General features: G+C 47.8%; 1 long non-coding RNA gene across 1 annotated transcript; it reads right to left on the bottom strand.

The window, feature by feature from the left end:
• Window positions 1–9,306: 9,306 nt before the first annotated feature.
• LOC134736022 (uncharacterized) lies at window positions 9,307–11,863 on the bottom strand. Its single transcript, XR_010119682.1, has 4 exons — window positions 11,655–11,863; window positions 11,205–11,388; window positions 10,510–10,633; window positions 9,307–9,494 (listed from the first exon to the last, which is right to left on the bottom strand). It is a non-coding gene; the product is annotated as an uncharacterized lncRNA (long non-coding RNA).
• Between the last annotated feature and the right edge of the window lie 10,391 nt (window positions 11,864–22,254).

Below are 22,254 nucleotides of genomic sequence, written 5' to 3'. Positions count from 1 at the left end.
ACTGCATCCCTTCTCAAAAGCCTCCCTTTCCTCCTCACTGTCATCACAAGCCAACCCAGACACCTGTCATTTACGGGGTGACCAAAATCTGGGACCTCTTTTTCATGCCCTCTGCCCTCCAGAAGGCAGATGACACCTTGCTCAGCTGCCTATTCATGTCCTCGTCTAGCACTCCTACCCGCTGTGCTATTCCCTTGAACTAGAACCACCCGGTTCTGCACCTATCAAAATCCTACCTACTTTGAATATTTTTTTTTTAAGATGGAGTCTCGCTCTGTCACCCACGCTGGAGTGTCGTGGCGCTATCTCAGCTCACTGCAACCTCCGCCTTCCGGGTTCAAGTGATTCTCCTGCCTCAGCCTACCGAGTAGTTGGGACTACAGGCACATGCCACTACGCCCAGCTAATTTTTGTCTTTTTAGTAGAGATGAGGTTTCACCGTGTTGGCCAGGATGGTCTCGATCTCTTGACCTCATGATCTGCCTGCCTCAGCCTCCCAAAGTGCTGGGATTACGGGCATGAGCCACTGCGCCCAGCCTTACTTTGAATTTTTTAAACAGTAAGTGCATCTTTGAAATTAATTTGGCCGGGTGCAGTGGCTCACGCCTGTAATCCCAGCACTTTGGGAGGCCGAGGTAGGTGGATCACCTGAGGTCGGGAGTTTGAGACCAGCCTGACCCACATGGAGAAACCCCATCTCTACTAAAAATACAAAATTAGCCAGACTTGGTGGCACATGCCTGTAATACCAACTACTTGGGAAGGCTGAGGCAGGAGAATCGCTTGAACCTGGGAGGTAGAGGTTGCGGTGAGCCGAGATCGAGCCATTGCACTCCAGCCTGGGCAAGAGCAAAACTCTTGTCTAAAAAAAAAAAAAAAAAAAAAAAAAAAAAAAAAATTATTTTTTTTTTTTGAGACGGAGTTTTGCTCTTGTTGCCTAGGCTGTAGTGCAATGGTGCAATCCCGACTCACTGCAACCTCTGCCTCCCAGGTTCAAGTGATTCTCCTGCCTCAGCCTTCCCAGTAGCTGGGACTACAGGCTCGTGCTTCCACCCCCAGTTAATTTTTTTTTTTTAATTTTTAGTAGACACGGGTTTCACCATGTTGGTTAGGCTGGTCTCAAATTCCTGACCTCAGGTAATCCACCCTCCTCGGCCTCCCAAAGTGCCGAGATTACTGGCGTGAGCCAGCACGCCCGGCCGCAATTAAAATTTTGGTTGTTTTCATCCTTCAAGCCCTGACCCACAAGTCACCTCCTCCATGAAGTCTGCCTCTAATCTCCCAAAAGTGCTGTGTAATAGAACCAAACTTACCCTAGTCAGCCTTAATAGGTATGCATGTATGTTGTATGTCTTTGTCCTCAGAGGAGAGCTGATGGGGGAAGAGGGCAAAACTCCCTGATGCCAGTGCGTCCTCTGCAGCAGACAATGTGCTGGCACTCTTCCTGTGTTACTACATTGCCTGCAGTCCCTCAAAGACAGACTGACAAACCTCACGGCCTCTAGACTCTCAGGCCAGTCTGTTTTGAGCTACTCTATCCTAGTCTTGGGTTTGAGTCCTGGCACTTCCACCAGATTGCTGTGTGACTATGAACAAAGCTCAATTGCTGTCTGGCCTCGATTTTTTCAAGGGTTCTTTCACTTCTAGATTCTATTCAAGACGTAGGATTTTATGCAGCTTCTCTCATGCGGCTGCCTGGGACTAGGTATGTCCACTATCATATTATCATATTCATTCATATTTTTTCTCTCTCTCTGTCTTTCCTTGTTTCTGTCTCTTTTCCCCTGTTTTTCTCTCCTCTCTCCTCTTCCCTTCTCTGTTTCCTTCTCTCTTCTGTTTCTCTGTCTCTGTTTCTTTCTTTTTCTTCCTGTCTTTATCTATTTCTGTCTGTCTCTAATTCCTGCTCTCTATTTTTCTCTCTCCTCCTTTTTTTCCTCTTAGTCTTTCCCTCTTCCTCCCCCATCCCACCTCTTTCTTCCTTTTCTCTGTCTCTTTGCCTCTTCCTTTATGCCTCTCTCTTCTCCTTCTCTGATTCTCTCTCTCTTTCATGAACTTCAACCTCAGAATCTGGCTAAATAACTTCCAATCCAAAATAGTTCTGGTGCTTCCTGAGTGTTGCTGGTGAGGAGAGGTAAAAATGGGGTCCCTCTGAGGTTTTCAGAAAACTCAAGTTCCCTGCTCCTTGGGAAGGGTACCTCACAAAGTTAAGGAGGAAGGCAGCAGGATGAAAGGTCTCATAACAGGTCCAGCTGGCTCCTACCCTCCAGCGTTTTACCCAAAGAAACAACACTGCCCACAGATTACAAAGTGTCTTCATCTCCTAAATGATCTGAGCCAGAAGTTCTTAGAAACTGTATTCCTACTCTCTTCTGACCCCATCCCACAAAATCATTTTGCAGATGTGAAAACTGAAGCCCACGCATAGGAAAGGACTGGCTCACTATTACACAGTGAAGTAGCAGAACTGGAACCAGAATGTTAGTGTTCTGACTCCTAATCAACCTCTGAAAAGGTTATAAAATTGATTCAATGTCACCAGCCAAAAAGCACTATTGGACTGAGCATGGTGGCTCACACCTGTAATCCCAACACTTTGGGAGGCCAAGGTAAGAAGATCAATTGAGCCTAGGAGTTTAAGACCAGCCTAGGCCACATAGCAAAACCCTATCTCTATAAAAAAAATTAAAAATTAGCTGGGCATGGTGTTTCATGCCTGTGGTCCCAGCTACTAGGGAGGGCGAGGTGGGAGAATCACCAGAGCCCAGGAGGTTGAGGCTGCAGTGAACTATGATCACATCACTGGACTCCAGCTTGGGCTATAGGGCCAGACCCTGTCTCAAAAATAATGAAACAAGGCTGGGCCAGGTGGCTCACATCTGTAATCCCAGTGCTTTGGGAGGCCGAGGTGGGGGGATCACTGGAGTCCTGGAGTTTGAGACCAGGCTGGGCAATATAGTGGGATGCTGTCTCAAAAAAAAAAAAAAAAAAAAAGCCAAGCATGGTGGTCCTAGCTACTCAGAAGAGGCTAAAGTGAGAGGATCACTTGAGCCTAGGAGGTTGGGGCTTCAGTGAGCTATGATCAAGTTCTGCACTGCAGCCTGGGGAACAGAGTGAGACTCTGTCTCAAGTAAATACATAAGAAATAAATAAAATAAAATAAAGCACTGTTGGGGTTATTTTTCTAGTAGAAGAGAAAGAGTAGAAGAGAAAGGGTTATTCTTCTAGTAGAAGAGGAAGAAAAGAAAGCTGAGGATTGAAATGGGCAGAGTGGTGACCTAATCAATATCCAGATTGTGAATACTTAAAGGCAGGGTCTCTGTCACCTTTGTCTCCAATGAAAGCCCAGTACAGTACCTGGCCCCAGCTCAGTGATTAATAAATGAGGGAGGGAGCTGTCATCAGGCATTTGAGGGACACTGATGTCTCCTCTGGGACTCTGGGTATTTATGCAGACACCCCAGAAAGCTGGAAATCAAAAGACTGGGGATTTAGTCTCAGTCGGTCCCACACAGGTTCAGCTCCCCCCTCATTCCCCCCACCCCTCCATAAATGAGTTTCTTCTTTATAAAAGAAGAGGTAATGGTATCTGCCTCGTCTGGGTCCCTGGAGCTTGAGGAAGTTGAAATAAAAAAAAAAAAGAAAAATAGGAAAGAGCTTTGATAAAAACAAGACACTACTCTGCAAATGTGATGGCTGGATGTTTTGGTGATGTCCCAGCTAGCAATTATGTTCTCAGCGGCAACTGTGGGCAATGAGTGAGTCATCTTCTCACTCTGAAAGCCAGAGGCCTTGAAAGGGGAGAAATGAGGTAAGTCTTTTCTTAAGAGTTTTTTGGAGGGAACCAGAGCAGACTCCCTCCCTCCCAACACACACACATACACACTATGCCCCAGATTCCAGCCTCCTGGGGATTCATAGTCAGCTTAAGCAAAGACTGCATCCCTACCTCTGTTATTTAAGTCCAAGACACTGGGGTCCCTAAGTTATTGAGGTTTCTTGGAGACTAGAAGTCAGAGTCCCCAATTTCCATTCAGTCCCAGTTCTACAGCCAGCCTTGGGCTCCGGTTCTGATTTTCACTAATTTACTCTGTGGCTTCAGGTAAATGACATTCCCTCTCTGAACTCTTTTCATCTATAAAGAAAAAAAAACCAACAGGATGAACTAGATGCCTAACATTATGTTTCTGAATCTGGACTGGGATTCAGAAGACCTGGGTTTGAGTCCTAGCTCCATCACAACGACTGTATAACCTTAGTCAACTTCTTTCCGGGGCCTCAGTTTTCACAACTATAAAATGAGGCATTTGAGTTAGATGCTTGGCAGTGTGTTTCAAAAGTTCTGAACTGGCATTCAGGAAACGTGGATTCTAGCCCTAACTGCCACAGAGTGAATCACCGTCTGAGTTTAGACTGGTCTCATCTCTTCTCTGGGCCTGTTTCTGTATCTTTATCATGAGGATATTCAAATATAAGTTATCTAAACACACCCTCTGATTCTGACAGCCTGTGGTTCTAGAATTTTACAAGCACTGAAAAGGAAGTGAAGAAAGGGAGAGGCCACACCCAGAGTAATTTCTCATAAACTGGCAAGTGGTTGCCCTCTATGGGTCTGACCTGGAAGTGCAGGCCCAACTAGACCACTTGCTGTAGCAACTGCTAAAGAACTGAGGCCAGAGGGGGGCGCAAGAGATCGCTGAGTACTTCTCTAGATAGGGCCAGAATCAGGCTGAGGTTGGCCTACAGACCTCCCAGTCGTCCCTCACAATGAGAGACATCCAGATAAGAAGTGTGTGCTGGGAGACTGGACCTTCTCTCCTAGTGACTAGAAACAAGAGGCTTTCCAGGGCTGTGCAGAGAGCATGGCCAGTAGGGTCTCTGCCATGGGCAAAGTGAGTAAATGTCGGGGGTGTGGATGAATGGGGGTAGAGTGTGACTGTGCTATGAGAGTGGGTATGGGAACAAGTTAGTTCCATGGCTGAGAAGTTTTCACATGTGGGGCAAAGATATGGCAAGAACTGCTCAAATTAAAGTGCTTTTCAGCATCCCCATCTACTCCCTTCCCTCCTCAGAGAAGATAAAATTTATGCCTGGGCAGAAAAAAGGAGTGACCTTAGTGTGAGAGTGAGAACTTAATCATGAAAAAGACTAGGGAGTGCTTGGTATTCAGGGAAGGCCCCACTGTCTAGAGGATTTGTGGTCTCAGTCTTGAGGTATCACTAAATTTAAGGGACTTCTTGGACTCAGTATTGCAGGGCATTACATGCTGGAGGTGTAGGGTGGGTTCAGATATAGGGTTACGTTACAGAAACAGGTGCATACTAAGGCTTTCATGCTGTCATTCTATAATGTTTAATTATATAAGTAGTTCTAGGCAGGCCATGAAACACTGGGCTCCCCTCCGTCATCTCTCTTTCTTGGTTAAAAAGTCTGACCATCCAACTCAGATGCAAGGGAAACAACAAAGGCAGCCAGTGTTTCTTCTTGTGTGACAGGGATGGTTGCAGCCCTACTTCTCTCCTGATTCACTGTAGAAACCAGGTCAAGTTTTCAGCCTCTCTCTGGGCCTCAGTTTCCCCACGTGAAACAGGAGGGAGCTGGACTTGATGAGCTTCCAGGTTTCTCCCAGCCCTGACATTCTATCTGGTTATTTTTATAATGTTCTGTGGTATTCTATGCTTCTCTGCCACTACCCAAGTAGGGGCCACCAATTCCCAAAGGTCTTTTCAACCCTAATATCCAAGCCTACTCATTCAAGCTTCCAAGGCTTTCCATTACATCCTAGTCCCACCCCCACCACTTCATCCCACCACCATCCCCTCATGCCACTACCACCATTGCTGCTGCCTACAACAGGGTACAGTTTTCTCTACTTTTGTCTGGAAATTCTAACAACCCACCTCTGATGCTAATGAATTGACAAAGATTAATACAGTATTGCTCTGAGGTGACAGAACTCCCAGGTCTGCCACTACTCGCCTTTGTGCCCTTAGGGAAATTCTCCCACTTCTCTAAACTTCGTTTTTTCCCAACTCTAAATTAAGGGCGGTGGACTAGAATGGTCTCTGAAAGCAGCAAATTGCTCCAACACCTTTCACTTCTAGGCAATGAGAAGGTCGAGATTGTCTTTGATGTTTTGCTATTATTCTGATCCTTTCTCAGTGTTCCTTAAACGGAAACCTCTCTGCCTACAACCTCCCACCTCTGATAAGCACCCACAGTTTCCACCAGCAACTCCTAGACCTGTCTCCTTCCCTTCCTCAACCTGCTCCCAACACAAACAAAAAGTTTTTCTCTCCCAATCAAGGTGTCTGTGAGTGATAGTAGTTTATTGTGAGGAACAGACTCAATGAAGATAACAAACTGCTTTTGACCCCATCAAATAATTTGCCTGCCGGGCGCAGTGGCTCATGCCTGTAATCCCAGCACTTTGGGAGGCTGAGGCGGGTGGATCACCTGAGGTCAGGAGTCCAAGACCAGCCTGCACAACATGGTGAAACCCTGTCTCTACTAAAAATACAAAAATTAGCCAGGAATGGTGGCATGTGCCTGTAATCCCAGCTACTCAGAAGGCTGAGGCAGGAGAATCGCTTGAACCTAGGAGGCAGAGGTTGCAGTGAGCTGAGATCACGCCATTGCACTCCAGCCTGGGTGACAGAGCAAGACTCCCTCTCAAAAAAATAATAAAATAAAAATAAAATAATTTGTCTATACTGTCTTGTCATTAGTTTATTGCACCACCCCACCACTGCTGATTCCTACAAGCCTCTCCCAGAAAAACCACAAACAGACCCTGGGACAGAGACTTTGAAGGATATTTTGAAGGATATTTTATTTAAAAGTTTTGTAAACAGAATTATTCTCACAGCTTCAGCAACAGCAAGGACTCAATTAAACCTCCCAGTCCAGACTAGTTGCTTGGGGTACTTCTCAGACAACCCAGTGGCTTGATTTGAAGTCAGACCTGAGATGGTCCCTTCTCTTCCTCCTGGAAGCCATTTCCAAAAGATGTGTATGATGGGAAGCACCACAGGAAAAGGAGGGAGGAAAAAACATGCAGGTAGTTAAAAAAAAAAAAAATAGAAGAGGTGGGAAGGTAGCAGCGAGGATTAGGGTAGACCCATTGTAGGTACTAAAAAGCGTTTGGAAAAAATAATAAAGAATTAATAAATAAGCAAAATCAAAATCGATCTTGGTTTGAGATGGAGTCCCTCTCTGTCTCCCAGGCTAGAGTGCAGTGACGCAATCTAGGCTTATTGCAACCTCCTTCTCCTGGGTTCAAGTGATTCTCCTGCCTCTGCCTCCTGAGTAGCTGGGATTACAGGCATGCACCATCATGCCTGGCTAATTTTTGTATTTTTAGTAGAGACGAGGTTTCACCATATTGGACAGGCTGGTCTCGAACTCTTGAGCTCAAGTGATCCGCCCACCTCGGCCTCCCAAAGTGCTGGGATTACAGGTGTGAGCCACTGCACCCAGCCTCAAAATTGTTTTTTAATCTGGAAGAGGAAATTGCTTGCCTATTGTTGCCAAAAATCCCAGTTTCTTCATTCCTGTCCATGTGATGTGCAATGATAGCATTTCATATCTATAGGTAATTACATACTATTATCATGGCTGAGGTATTGTGACTAATATTGACTAATACATTGTGATTAATGATGGCTAATACTATATCTAAAATATTATGAAAAAGTCACAGAGATGAGAACGAGTGGGCAAGGGTAAAATGGGATGAAGAGAGACCAGGCACAGTGGCTCACACCTGTAATCCCAGCACTTTGGAAGGCCGAGGTGGGCAGATCACGAGGTCAGGAGTTCGAGACCAGCCTGGCCAACAAGATGAAATCACATCTCTACTAAAAATACAAAAATTAGCTGGGTGTGGTGGCACGTGTCTGTAGTCCCAGCTACTTGGGAGGCTGAGGCAAGAGAATCACTTGAACCTAGGAGGCAGAGGTTGTAGTGAGCCAAGATGGCGCCACTGAACTCCAGCCTGGAAACAGAGCGAGACTCCATCAAAAAAAAAAAAAAAAAAAAAAAAAAAGGGATGAAGAGGATATCATGCAGTTAGAGTACTTTGGTTCAGACCTGACTGACTCGCATCTGCCTGGAGTCTCTGAGGACCTTCAAAGGCCTTCTTACAGCTCTAAGGAGCATTTGTCCCAGGAGCCGTAGGGGGAGCAATGCTACGATCTGGCTATGCTTGGGCACTGAAAGTACCAATTGTCATCAATAGCCATAACCAGTTGCTGTCAGGTACTCACAGACAATTAACTATCAATACCCACAGACAATCACCATTAATACTCATAGGCAATTGATGCTGATATTCTATGGCTACCATCACTCAGAAGTCTCTCATCTGGACCCTAGTCTAGATGGCAGGGTCAGGGATGAAGGGATGGAAGGGGAGAACTAGTTGAGAGGGAGATATAACACTAATCCAGGAAGAACTACTTTCTATCCTTTCTGGTCACTCCAGGGTTAAGAAAAAGGCCTGGGGTAGGGCAAGGGAAAGCTGAAGCCTAGCTAGCCTTGCCCCAGGCCCCTTCCTTCAGGGTGTCCCCTTGATAATAGGGAAAAGTATGACCTGCAGGTAATGGTTAGCTGATCCTGACTAGCAGGAATTGCCATGATCTGGGGCTCCTTCTTATCTGTAACCAGAAACTGGCAAAAGGAAAGAAGGGAAGGTGGGGTCCATCCCTCTGGATCAATAGGCCTATTTACAGGGTCCTATTGGGCCTTAGTTTCTGGCGAGCCAGGGCCACAGCATAATAGCGCTGGAAGTGGACCAGGAGCATAGGAACCAGCAAGATACCAGTGCACCTGCCTGCAGTGGCTGTGACAGCAGCAGTGAGCTGGCCCAGAGCAGAGAGGGAATAAACATCTCCTTAGCCGACAGTGGTGAGAGTTATGACAGTCCACCAGAGACATGTGAAGATGTCTCCCAAGTGGGGCTCACTTTGACCTGAGATAGACATGCCTAAGAGTTCCCCATAGAGGAAGAGCAAGCCAAAGGATAAGATTCCAGCCACCCAAATCAGGAGAAAGGCACACACCTCTTTCCAGGAAGAATGGAGGGTATGAACAAGGACTTTCATGGCCAAGGACTTTACAAGGAAGCCCAGGAGACGAACCAGCTTGAGGACATAGAGAGAATGAATGGCCCCAAGGATTAGGCTAAGATAGAGTTGCCATACAGCCTTGTCACCTACCACCAATTCCACCAATGCAGGCAACAACCAGAAGATATCAGCTAGATTGAGAGGGCTACACAGGAAGCACACCTTATTAGGGCAGGAAATGGTCCAGGCAAAGAGGTCAGTTCCAAACCAAAGGGGACAGAGCAGCTCCAGGTATAGCAGATGTGGGGCACGGCGGTAAACAAAACCGTTGTTCTGCTGCTACTGCTGCTGCTGGTTTTCCCCCACTCCCATCCCATGTTCCATAGTAGTGAAGTTGCCAGAGAAGTAATCCAGCTGGACTTCCACCTCCTGGAAGAAGATGTCCAGGGTACACATGGCAAAGAGTGTGGAGATCAGGGAAAGGCACAAGAGAAAAAGATGCTTGTCAGAAATCCCATTTGCCAGCATCCCCACCTCTCTAACTATACTTCCACCCTTCTTGGCTTCCCTTTTTGAGGGATGCCCCCAAATTGTGCCGGAAGTCTATAGATTCGAGTCCCAAGCACCATGCCAAGTGTGTAGCCATTGTGGCATTTTGGGAGGGTCCTTTCGGGGTAGGAGTGTCTAGCATGGTGCCACACACTGTTTATGAGTTACCCTGGCCCCTAAGGAAGACTGAGGTTGGTCAAGAAGCACCCAGAGCCACGGTTTCCAAGTATTTTGCAGTCCCTGGCCTTCTGTATGGTTCAGCAGAAGGCATTCATGCATGCAGGCATTCTCACAGGCCTCCCAGGACAGAAAGTCCTGGGTGTGGGTCTCCTTGCCACTTTGCTTGAGCCAGCAGCAAGGTGCCAGGGGTGCTTCCGCCAGGCCCCAATAAGCCAACTCCTCCTCTAGGACATCCCAACAAACGTTGGCAGGACAGTGCAGCTGCTGATATGGTAGTAGCCCAGCACGTAGCCAAAGAGCTCAGGATTGCAGTCAAAGAAAAACTCTTGGCCGGCCCTGGTGGCTCACACCTGTACTCAGGAGTTCCAGACCAGCCTGACCAACATGGTGAAACCTCTAAATACAAAAAATTAGCTGGGCATGGTGGGGTACACCTGTAATCCCAGCTACTTGGGAGGCTGAGGCAGGAGAATCACTTGAACCCAGGAGGCAGAGGTTGCAGTGAGCCGAGATTGTACCATTGCACTCCAGCCTGGGCAACAAGAGCGAAATTCCATCTCAGAAAAAAAAAAAGAAAGAAGAAAAGAAAAGAAAAGGAAAGAAAAGAAAAGAAAAGAAAAGAAAAGAAAAGAAAAGAAAAGCTCTTGGACCAGTGGGCCCTGAGCAGCTGTGGTGCCAGGTGGGGATGGCTCAGTCGGCTTGTAGAGGCGGGTACCTGGAAAGGCCCTCATGGTGCTGATGTAGATCAGGTGGCGTATGCCGCCAACATCCAGAATCAGTTTATTATCCAAGCCCTCCATGGAAAACTGTGAGCCTGTTTCTAGGCTGGCTGGGATCTGCTGGCAAGAGGAGGGATGACAGGGGTTAGGACATGGCCCTCCTGTCTTCCTCTCCCTTCCCAGGTTTGGCCAGGGCAGAAAGGGGGCTGAGAGCCACAGAAGTGATGTGACTGCCCAGGCACCCAGGCAGGGAGCTGGAATGCCTTTTCCTCCTGGGTCTTCAGGAATCAGAAGGACAGTGAGCTCTCAAGTGTGGTCACAGTGACTGGCCAGTCTCTCCAGGGCCCAACGGTTCCAGGAGAAAAACCTAGAAACAGATGTCTTTCAGGGGCTCTTGGGAGACACCTCTTGGCTCTGAGAGAATAGTTGTGCCACAGTATACAGCAGGGGAAGTTACAGACAGGCAACTGCAGACTAAATGGCCAAGATAGGAATGGGGCATCTCTTAATCTTCTGTCATCACTTTGAAAACTTGGGACTGGGGTGGGGTGGGATGGGGAAAGAAGTAAATGGAAGAGCCACCAAGGGAGGCTAAGTGCAGGGGACAGAGAGTGGAGTGAAAATGGGAGTGACAGGGAAGCTGTCACAGGGCCTTAGAGATCCCCAGGCCTCCACAGGGAGTAGGAGGTACCTCACTGGAGAAACTGGCTTGGGCGGGCGGCAGAACTGACAGTGATGGTTATTGACTCCAACTCCCCTGGCTCCCAGTCCTGGGCACTCCTCAGCAGTAGCACCAGCAGCATCGGCACTAGCAGCCTCTGTGAGTCTCTCTACTGGGCACCCTAAAATTGCTTTGGGCTTAATGAGTCCCTTGCCTGGGAATAGAAAGGAATAAGAACAGAGTGGGGAGTTGGGGGAGGAGAGAGAGAGGGAGAGAGGGCAAGAGGAACACAGAAAAGCAAACGGTTGGGGGGTGGGGGTCAAAACACCTACAATGATCAACATTTCAGTGTCCCCTACCCCCGAGAAGAGTTTGCCTAAGCCTCCCATGTTTGTCCCTGAGGGCAAAAAAAGAGGGCACAGGCTGGCACTCTCAGTCCAGGAACCTCTCCCAACCCCCAGCCAGCCCCTGCTCACTCACTTGGTTGTTTTGCATAGTCCACGAACACTGGCAGTTAAGGGACTGATGGCTGGTTGAGCGGCGGGGCCGGAGGTGGCGGGGCGGGTGGTGTGGCCAGCCTTGCTGCCCCCGGAGCTCATGGCTGCCCCTGCATGGAGAAATCTCAGGCCCCAGGGCCAGGGTGTGCTCAGGGAAGAGATAGCCAAGAGCTAGGGTTTTCCAGGCACCTCTTATTCCTGCTGTGGCCAGATGAGTAAGGGCAACAACTCAACCCAGGGCTATATGTGCCCCCGCCTGCTTGTTTAGGGAGGCAGTCCTGGCCCCCAGCCAGCAGGACCCTGGCCAACTTTGCTTCTCCTCCTTCCTCCTCCCCCCGCCACCCGCCGCCCTTAGTTCCAGCCTGCAGCAGAGGGAAAGGAGGAGGCAGCAGCTGGAGGAAAAACAGTAAGTTAGGTGGTCAGGCTCCAGCCAAGAAGACATCTCACAAGACCAGTTAATATTTGAAACAACTTTCTCCCCCATCACCCAGTCCCACTCTAATTCCCCACCCTTCCCCCAGCTCTGCTGCAGTCCTCCTATCAGAAGCCTGCAGAGGAGGAAGGGGTGCAGGGGGAGGAGCAAAACAAGGACCAGGAGACAGCCAGGGAGGCCAGATGTGTTCTTGACTGTATCCAGCTGTTTCTGCCCACTCATTTTTCTTTTCTTTTCTCTAGAGGCCCTCAGGCCAAGGCAGGGGATAGAGATTGGAGAAGGGAGGGGCAGAGGAACAAGAGAGAATCCTGCTTGCCTGTGGCCTCTGCCAGAACTGGCAGATACCCCAGCCCCTTTGAGACAAGCCATAGCCCCTCCTTCCACCCTTCCCCGACTCCTGCCTCCAGGACTCCTCCCGGAGGATTGGGCCAGTCTCCTATTTTGCTAATGAGAGTTTGCTAATGGAGCACCCAGATGAATCTAAATTCCAAGGTAGCCCCTACCCCTTGGCCCAGCCTCCATGCCTCTCTCCCTTCACCAGACCAGAAATTTCTATGAGGAATAAAAATTCCTACCACAATCTAACACCCTCCCTAACTCTTCCTTTTCAGCCCATTCCTCCCTCAGAGCCAGGGCTGAGCTGAATTAAGAGTTTCAAGACATGTGAGCAGGCTCCTGGCTCCTCTTCCCTCTTCATTACTGACTTGCTGTAATGCTGGTGCAGCAGGTGGTTTCCTCAGTGGACTTCATGGCTAGAATGAGAGCGGAGGGGAATGGTGACAAACACAAAGGTATACAGGGACCCCTGAGTTCAGCTCTACAGAGCTGGATTCTTTCTTTTTTTTTTTTTTTTTTTTTGAGACGGAGTCTCGCTTTCTTGCCCAGGCTGGAGTGCAGTGGCGCGTTCTCGGCTCACTGCAGGCTCCGCCCCCTGGGGTTCACGCCATTCTCCTGCCTCAGCCTCCCGAGTAGCTGGGACTACAGGCGCCTGCCACCTCGCCCGGCTAATTTTTTGTATTTTTAGTAGAGACGGGGTTTCACTGTGTTAGCCAGGATGGTCTCGATCTCCTGACCTCGTGATCCGCCCGCCTCGGCCTCCCAAAGTGCTGGGATTACAGGCGTGAGCCACCGCGCCTGGCCAGAGCTGGATTCTTAACTCAACAAAAAATGGCAAATAAGAACTTGGGCACTTGGAGATTTTCAGAGTGGGGAGGGTAGAAGCAGCAACTCCATCTCTCTGCCCTGCCCCCTTTCCCTTCCGCTCACCTGTGCTTCTCCTCAACCACTGCAGCGCATTTGCTTCTTGCTTCCCTAAACCTGCCAGTCTCTTTCATGCATGGTGTTTTTCTTCAGGACACTGTTCTATCCCCTCCAACTGTATATCAAATACTTCTTCCATATCCATCTCTAATGTCTCACCACTTTGTGGGAGCCTTCCTTGATGCCTTTCCTCCAACACAGGGTCCTGTCCTCTGCATTCTCATAACCTGCTTTGGTTTTTTTTCCTAGAGTATTTTTCATACTCCTCCCTCCAGCCATGCTCCTGGCATTGAGTGGGCACTCATCGGCTATTGAACAAACACAAGTTATAACCTCTTATGGTTACCAGATCTCTCACTCTTCAGAATACAGTCTTCTGCTTTCCTTAAGTCTGACCTAAATCCCACCTGCTTTATTATCCTAACTAAACTGATGCCAGCTCCCATAATGCCTCAGCCTTTTCCTATTTGCCGCTGGCTGGTGAGGTCTAACTGGAAACAAACTGGTGACTAGTCTTGCAAATGCAGCCACAGCAGAGGCAGTTTGCCAGGTTTCCTGGAATGACTCTTCCATCCTTGAAGCAGAACCTCTTCTTGTTCCTCACAGATCAGATCTTTAAAGCTTCTACCAAGATGCCAAAAGCAATTCAAAAATAAAAATTAAAATTGCCTGTAATCCCAGCACTGTGGGAGGCCAAGGCAGGTGGATCGCTTGAGCTCAGGAGTTCGAGACCAGCCTGGCCAACATGGTGAAACCCCATCTCTACTAAAAATACAAAAATTACCTGGGCATGGTGGTGGCCGCCTGTAATCCCAGCTACTAGGGAAGCTGAGGCAAGAGAATCACTTGAACTTGGGAGGCAGAGGTTGTAGTGAGCCGAGATTGTGCCACTGCACTCCTGCCTGGGTGACAGAACTAAACTGTGTCTCAAAAGATAAAATAAGGCTGGAAACGGTGGCTCACGCCTGTAATCCTAGCACTTTGAGAGGCTGAGGCGGGCAGATTGCCTGAGGTCAGGAGTTCGAAACCAGCCTGGGCAACATGGTGAAACCCCGTCTCTACTAAAAATACAAAAAAATTAGCCAGGTGTGACAGCGTGTGCCTCTAGTCCCAGCTACTCGGGAGGCTGAGGCAGGAGAATTTCTTGAACCCAGGAAGCGGAGGTTGCTCGACAGAGTGAGACTCTGTCTCCAAAAATAAATAAAATAATAATAATAATAATAAAACAAAAAAAATAAAAAAAAAAAAAATAAAAAAAAATAAAACAAAAATAGAAAATTAAAAAATAAAAATTGGCAAATGAGACCTAGTTAAAGAGTTTCTGTACAGAAAAATAAACTATCAACAAAGTAAACACAGTCTACGGAATGGGAGAAAATATTGGCAAACTATGCATCCAACAAACATCTAATATCCACAATCTATAAGAAACTTTAACAAGTAAAAAACTACAACCCCATTAAAAAGTGGGCAAAGGACATGAAAAGACAGTTTTTGTTTTTTGTTTTTTTTGCTTGCTTTGTTTTGTTTTTGAGATGGAGTTTCACTCTTGTTGCCCAGGCTGGAGTGCAGTGGTGCGATCTCAGCTCACCACAACCTCTGCCTCCTGGGTTCAAGGGATTCTCCTGCCTCAGCCTCCAAAGTAGCTGGGACTACAGGCACCTGCCACCACGCCTGGTTAATTTTTTGTATTTTTAGTAGAGACGAGGTTTCACTATGTTGGCCACACTGTTGGTCTTGAACTCCTGACCTCGTGAACCGCCCGCCTCAGCCTCCCAAAGTGCTAGGATTACAGGCTTTAGCCACTGCGTCTGGCTGACACTTTTCAAAAGAAGACAAGCATGCAGCCAACAAGCATATAAAAAACGTTCAACATCACTTATCATTAGAGAAATGCAAATCAAAACCACAAGGAGATACTATCTCACACCAGTCTCAATGGCTAGCATTAAAAAGCCAAAAAATAACAGATGCTGGCAAGGCTGTGGAGAAAAGGAAATGCAAATACACTGCTGGTGGGAATGTAAATTAGTTCAGCCATTGTGGAAAGCAGTGTAGGGCCAGGCATGGTGGCTCACTCCTGTAATCCCAGCATTTTGGGAGGCTGAGGTGGGAGGATCACTTGAGACAAGGAGTTTGAGACCAGTCTGGGCAACATAGCAAAACCCTGTCTCTACCAAATAAAAAAAAATAACATTAGCCAGGCATGGTGGCATACACCTGTAATCCTAGCAATTTGGGAGGCTGAGGTGGGAGGATCACTTGAGCCCAGAAGTTTGAGGCTGCAGTGAGCTACGATCATGCCACTACACTCCAGCTTGGGTAACAGAGACCCTGTCTCAAAATAAATAAACAAATAAATAAAAGAAAGCAGTGTGGCAGTTTCTCAAAGAACTCAAAACAGAATTCCCATTCGACCCAGCAATCCCATTGCTGGGTATACACCCAACCAAAGGAATATAAATTGTTCCATTACAGAGACACATGCACACCTATGTTCATTGCAGCACTATTCACAATAGCAAAGACATGGAATAAACCTAAATGACCATCAACGATAGATTGGATAAAGAAAATGTGGGGCCAGGTGCAGTGGCTCATGCCTGTAATCCCAGCACTTTGGGAGGTCAAGGCAGGAGGATTGCTTGAGCCCAGGAGTTCAAGACCAGTGTGGGAAACATCGTGAAACCCTATCTCTACTTAAAATGCAAAAATTAGCCAGGTGTGGTGGCACACGCCTGTAGTCCCAGCTACATGGGAGGCTGAGGCATGAGAATCACTTGAGCCCGGGAGGCAGAGGTTGCAGTGAGCTGAGATCATGCCACTGCACTCCAGCCTGGGCGACAGAGTCAGACCTTGTCTCAATAATAATAATAATAATAAAGAAAATGTGGTGCATATAAACCATAGAATACTATGTAGACATAAAAAGCCTGCATACAGTGGCTCACGCCTGTAATCCCAGCACTTTGGGAGGCCAAGGCTGGTGGATCACTTGAGGCCAGGGCTTCGAGACCAACCTGGGCAACATGGCAAAACCCCATCTCTACTAAAAATACAAAAAGTAGCCGGCCATGGTGGTACACACCTGTAAACCCAGCTATTCAAGAGGCTAAGGCATGAGAATCCCTTGAGCCCGGAAGGTGGAGGTTGCAGTGAGCCGAGATCATGCCACTGCACTCCAGCCATGTCAATAGAGCAAGAATCTGTCTAAAAAAAAAAAGGAATACTACATAGTCATTAAAAGGAGTGATACCATGTCCCTTGCAACAACATGAATGGAACTGGAGGCTATTATCCTAAGTAAACTAATGAGGAACAGAAAACCAAATACTGCATCCTCTCATTTATAAGTGGGAACTAAATGATAAGAACACACGGACACAGAGAGGGAAACAACAGAAACCAGGGCCTACTTGAGGGTGAAGGGTGGAAGGAGGGAGAGGATTGAAAAACTACCTATCAGGTACTATTACCTGTGCTTATTACCTGGGTGACTAAATAATCTACAATCAAACCCCCGTGACATGCAATTTACCTATATAACAAACCTGCACATGTACCCCTGAACCTAAAATAAAAGTTAAATAAGCCAGCCACAGTGGCTTACGCCTGTAATCCCAGCACCTTGGGAGGCTGAGGCAGGTGGATCACCTGAGGTCAGGAGTTGGAGACCAGCCTGGCCAATATGGTGAAACTCTGTCTCTACTAAAAATACAAAAATTAACCAGGCATAGTGGTGAGCGCCTTTAATCCCAGCTACTCAGGAGGCTGAGGTTGCAGTGAGCTGAGATCATGCCATTGCACTCCTGCCTGGGCGACAGAGCGAGACTCTGGCTCAAAAAAAAAAAAAATAGTAATAAGTTAAATTTTTAAAAGCTTCTACTATGTAGGAGAGTGGAATACTCGCTGTTGGAAGACTGCCCTCCTTCAGAATGCCCTCTCAGGCTCCCTTCCCCTTTAATCTACCATACTTTCAGTCAGGCTTGCCTGCCTTGTTCACCTTAACTGTCCCTTGGTGGCCTTGTATACGTGTGAAGTACTGGGTCTTGCCATCTCCATACGGGAGGGCTAGAACTCTCTCCATATCTTGGGAGCCTGTCCCATACACTCTGTACCTTATCTGGCCAGGTGAAAAGTCTCTGTAAATCCAGAATCTGGCCCCAAACCATTTTTGCGAACTCTTTTCCCACTCCATTTCTCCTGCCACCTCAGACTACTCCCTATTTCCCCAAAACAGCATAATGTACCCATCCCTCTGTTTTTCCTTAAGCCATTCCTTCTGCCCAGAATGCCTGCCTTTCCCTCCCCCTCCTGCTCTCCCTTTCTCCAAACCCCTCCCCCACCACACACACACACATCTGTTCATGTTTCAAAGCCCAGTTAAAATGGCTCCTCCTCTGTGAGACCTTTCTTATCTGGTCAGAATATATCCCTCCTTCCTCCCTGTCACCTCCAGCAGTTTATAGTTCTGTTTAGCATAGACTCCATTCTCCCTTGTGTACTGGTTATTTGTTTACTCGTCTATTCCCCACTGGCTGGTAAACACTTAGAGGTTTACTCATCTTGGTATCCCACCCACCATTTACTTCTCTCCCACCCACCACCTCAGCCTTGCCTCTATCACACAGTGCCTGGCATCCAGTTTGTGATCAATGTTTACTAAGCAAATGAATGGCTCCTTATCTTTTCCCTAGCGCCATAGAAGGCTCAAGAAAAATCCTGGCCCATGTGTCGTAGAGGATCCTTGCTTCCATGACCACCCCCTTCTCACCCTCCTCACCCCCAAACCCATGCCTTGGCCCTTGTGCGCTTTTTTTTTTTTTTTTTTACCCACCCTGTGTGTGACCCAAAGGCCCAAAATTGCATCGCTGGGTTGATCATTGGGAATTCACTCACATAGCTGCAAAATTATGAAGCTGGAATGGATTTCAGGACCCCCCATCTGTCTCCTATTTCACAAAATGAGGAACTGGGGCTCCTAGAGGTCAAGGGATTTGCCCAAGTACCCTCAACATATTAGGAGCCTAGTCAGAACTAGATCCCTGAAAAGTTTTCGAGTTTTGATATTTGGTTTGCTTTTCGTGTAGCCACCGCCCACTAACCTTGCACAGAAAAATGGGTAAATGGCGCCACATAGTGGCTAAGAGGCTTAGCGTCTCCTAATGGTCCTGTTCCTTAAAAGTGTAATTCCCAACCACATCCTGCTTTGCCTTTGTCTCCGAAAGAGGAGGATACAGGGAGGTCACCTTCCAGGAATATCCCACAGGATATTCACGTAGCCCCAGCTGCTCCAGGCAGGAAACAAGACACAACCGTGTTCTTCAGTGTCTGCACTAGAAAGAGAGGGATTGGGGACAGCAGGCAGCTTGAAAGCCAGAGAGTCAGGCTTCCTAAAGGGGCTTGGAAGAGGGGTCTCAGACCTTCTGTAGCTGAACCAGCTCCGAAGGCTGCCTCCCGGGCCTGTGCTGCTGGGCTGGCTGCTTTACTGAATGGTTCTTTGCCACATTTGGCCTGCCAGGAACTGGCTTCACAGCCTGACACAGGCCCTTCTACGCAAAATATGCAGATCTGAAAACTCAGCGTCCAGAGCTGAGAAGTAAATACCCCTAGATTCTTTCAATAGAAATTTTAAACAAGCTATCCTGGAGGTTCGGAAGCTGGGCTTTTCCCTCTTCGCACATAGAATTGCACTCTAGTTGATGCGACCCACCACCCCCCGCCCCTCCCCACCCCACGAAGCCTTCCTCATCCAGCTCTTAGCAAGAATCTTCTACATTGTAGGTCAAAGGAAAAGGGACATTTAGACTCAGGCAGAAGAGGGAAAGGGGGACATGTTTGGTGTCATATGCCAAGATCCGACAGCATGCCTAATCTGGGAATGGAGATTCTTGGAAGTTCAGGAGAAAACAAGAAGCTCCCTAGGGCTGAACCTAGGGCAGGGCCACCTGCTTGGTCCTGATGAGCCGTCATCCTTGACCCCCGTTTGGCCTATGGCTTGAAGCCTGGATGGAAGGAAAATGGGGGAGGAATTGGGCCCTCAGGAAAATGAGGCTTGGCCCTTGCTGGCTCTGGGAATAAAACTGGGCGCTGATGACTGAAAATCAGGCAGAGGCTCAACAACAAATCAAGCAAGAGTCCTGGGGTAAATGAATCTTCATTATTCTCCCATCTGGGCTGTGAGCTCTAGGAATTTGTCCAAAGGATGAGGCCCTGAGTGAGCTGGCTGCTGGCGGGCTGGTTGTGGTGCTTAGAAAATTGGGTGAGGGGAGGAAAGGATAATAAGTGAAGGGAAAATGGAGAGCAGTGGGGGTAACAGGAGCTTAGGCAGGGGTCAAAACATATTTTGTGGGCTGGGATGGAATTTATGCAGCCAAATGATGTTTAAATGAAGTGATCTTAGAAATCAATTTCCTGGTTGGCTTGGAACTCCTAGGAGTAAAGCAAGACAACTTTCCACACATGAAGGGCTCAGACCACAAGTTTCTCTTCCATCCATTCCCCTCTTCAGACCTGGAGCATACAATGCCATTGTTCCCTGGAGTTGTGCCCTCACCCCAAAGGGGTGCTGATTCTGGAGCTGGGATGATTCTAATACTTGTTATCTAACCTCTTTACATCCATGGAGTATTCCATATACTTCAGCTACTTTTCAACATCTAACAATTAGAATACCAGGGAAATCTGGCCATAATAGGTTACCACCTGGATGGCCATCTAATTATCACCCCCATAGCTCTGTGAAGTTGGCAGGATGTGGAGAGCTCTCTCTCTCTCTCTCTCTCTCTTTCTCTCTCTCTCTCTCTCTCTCTCTTTCTCTCTCTCTCTCTCTCTCTCTCTGTCTAATAGAGATGGAGTCTCCCTGTGTTGCCCAGGTTGGTCTTGAACTTCTGGGCTCAAGTGATCCTCCCGCCTCCCAGAGTGCTGGGATTACAGGTGTGAGCTACTACACCCAGCAGAGTTATCTCTATTTTGCAAAGGAGGAAATTGAGGCTCAGAGATATGAAGTTGATTAGATGCAGAATGTCAGTGCTGGATAGATCTCAGATCATTCTAGTCAAAATCACATTTTGATACTCAAGGCCCAACTCCTCCTACCCCTCAATGCCCATTTCCAGTGACTAGGTACTCAAACACCTGTTGGCCAGGCTGGTCTCGAACTCCTGACCTCAGGAGATCCACCCATCTCGGCCTGTCAAAGTGCTGGGATTACAAGCATGAGCCACTGCACCCAGGCATGCATTCCTCCTCTTAAAATTTCATTCTTTGACATTCCAGTGAAGGATGAGGAGTTTATCTGCAACATGGTAGCTGTTAACCTGGAAGGTCTGCACAAAGTGGCCCAATTGGAGTAGCACTCCAGTTGGGATCAGACCCCAAGGAATTAGAGAGCCATCTTTTGTACAGCTGGGTATAAGTGAATGCACTTGTGAATATTCATTTTAGGTTTTTGTTGTTGTTGTTGTTGTTGTTTGTTTTGTTTTTTGTTTTTTTCCGAAAGAGAGTCTTGCTCTGTCACTCCAGGCCAGAGTATAGTGGCGCCATCTCAGCTCACTGCAACCTCTGCCTTCCAGGTTCAAGTGATTCTCCTGCTTCAGCTTCCCAAGTAGCTAGGATTACAAGCGCACACCATCATGCCTGGATAATTTTTTTTTTTTTTTAGTAGAGACTGGGTTTCACCGTGTTGGCCAGGCTAGTCTCGAACTCCTGACCTCAAGCGATCTACCCACCTCGGCCTCCCAAAGTGCTGGGATTACAGGCGTTAGCCACCGCGCCCAGCCCAGTATTCATTTTGGATGCTTATGGCCAGGGAATGATAGGCAGCAAGCAAAGCAATGGAAGAATGGTAGAGAGGGCTGTTGGGGAATGAGAGGAGTGAGTAACAATCAAGAGACAAAAGAAGTTGAGAGAAAAAAGGAAAAGAGAAGGTTGTACAGAGGGAGCTTTAAAAAAGGCATGAAGCTGAACCCTCAGCCTGGGGCCACCCCCACAACCCCTCACTCCATGTGGTACTGCCATCTAGTCTAACTAGAGGATGGCACCTCAATATCTGGATAGATAGGTCCTGCCTCCTCAGTGAGCAGGAGACCAAAGTGTGAAGGCTCCTTTTCAACTTCCATGAAAACACTCCACCAAGAAGATACCTAATGAATAGGCCCTGATAAACTATGCATTCATGAGGTAGACACTTATCTCTGGAAAAATAATCTCAGGGCCTGTCTAGGTCAATGCTCCTCTCTGACTTGAAGGTGAAGAAGCCTAAAGGGAAGTTGCTCCAGCAAGTCAGCCACAGTTTATCTCACATTTGGGGATAAAGAGCCCCTAAATACTCCTCTAGCCATGTTAAAGAACGCTGGAATAGTCAGCTTTAGGGTGCAGAACCCAAATTATGGGCCCTGAAAAAGCAAATGAGGACTCTATACACACTCTGTCCTCTTGTGCTCATTGCCAGCAATCCAGATAACCCACTGTTCAGGCCTCACCTTCAAGCAGGAGTGCCACATCCCTTTTTAAACAGAACCCTGGAAACAGCATAAGACAGCAAGTTGACCACGTATCCTCAAAGGATCAAAAAGCAATGAATGGGCCAGACACGGTGGCTCACGCCTGTAATCCCAGCACTTTGGGAGGCTGAGGCGGGCGGATCACTTAAGGTCGGGAGTTCGAGACCAGCCTGGGAAACCAACCTGGCCAACATGGTGAAACCCCATCTCCACTAAAAATACAAAAATTATCCAGGCATGGTGGCAGGTGCCTGTAATCCCAGCTACTTGGGAGGCTGAGGCAGGAGAATTGCTTGAACCTAGGAGGTAGAGTTTGCAGGGAGCTGAGATCGTGCCACTGCACTCCAGCCTGGGCGACAGAGTGAGACTGTCTCAAAAAAAAAAAG

The sequence above is a fragment of the Symphalangus syndactylus genome, chromosome X (assembly GCF_028878055.3).
Source record: "Symphalangus syndactylus isolate Jambi chromosome X, NHGRI_mSymSyn1-v2.1_pri, whole genome shotgun sequence".
In the NCBI taxonomy this organism is placed as follows: domain Eukaryota; kingdom Metazoa; phylum Chordata; class Mammalia; order Primates; family Hylobatidae; genus Symphalangus; species Symphalangus syndactylus.
This window is presented reverse-complemented; position numbering and strand designations above follow the sequence as displayed.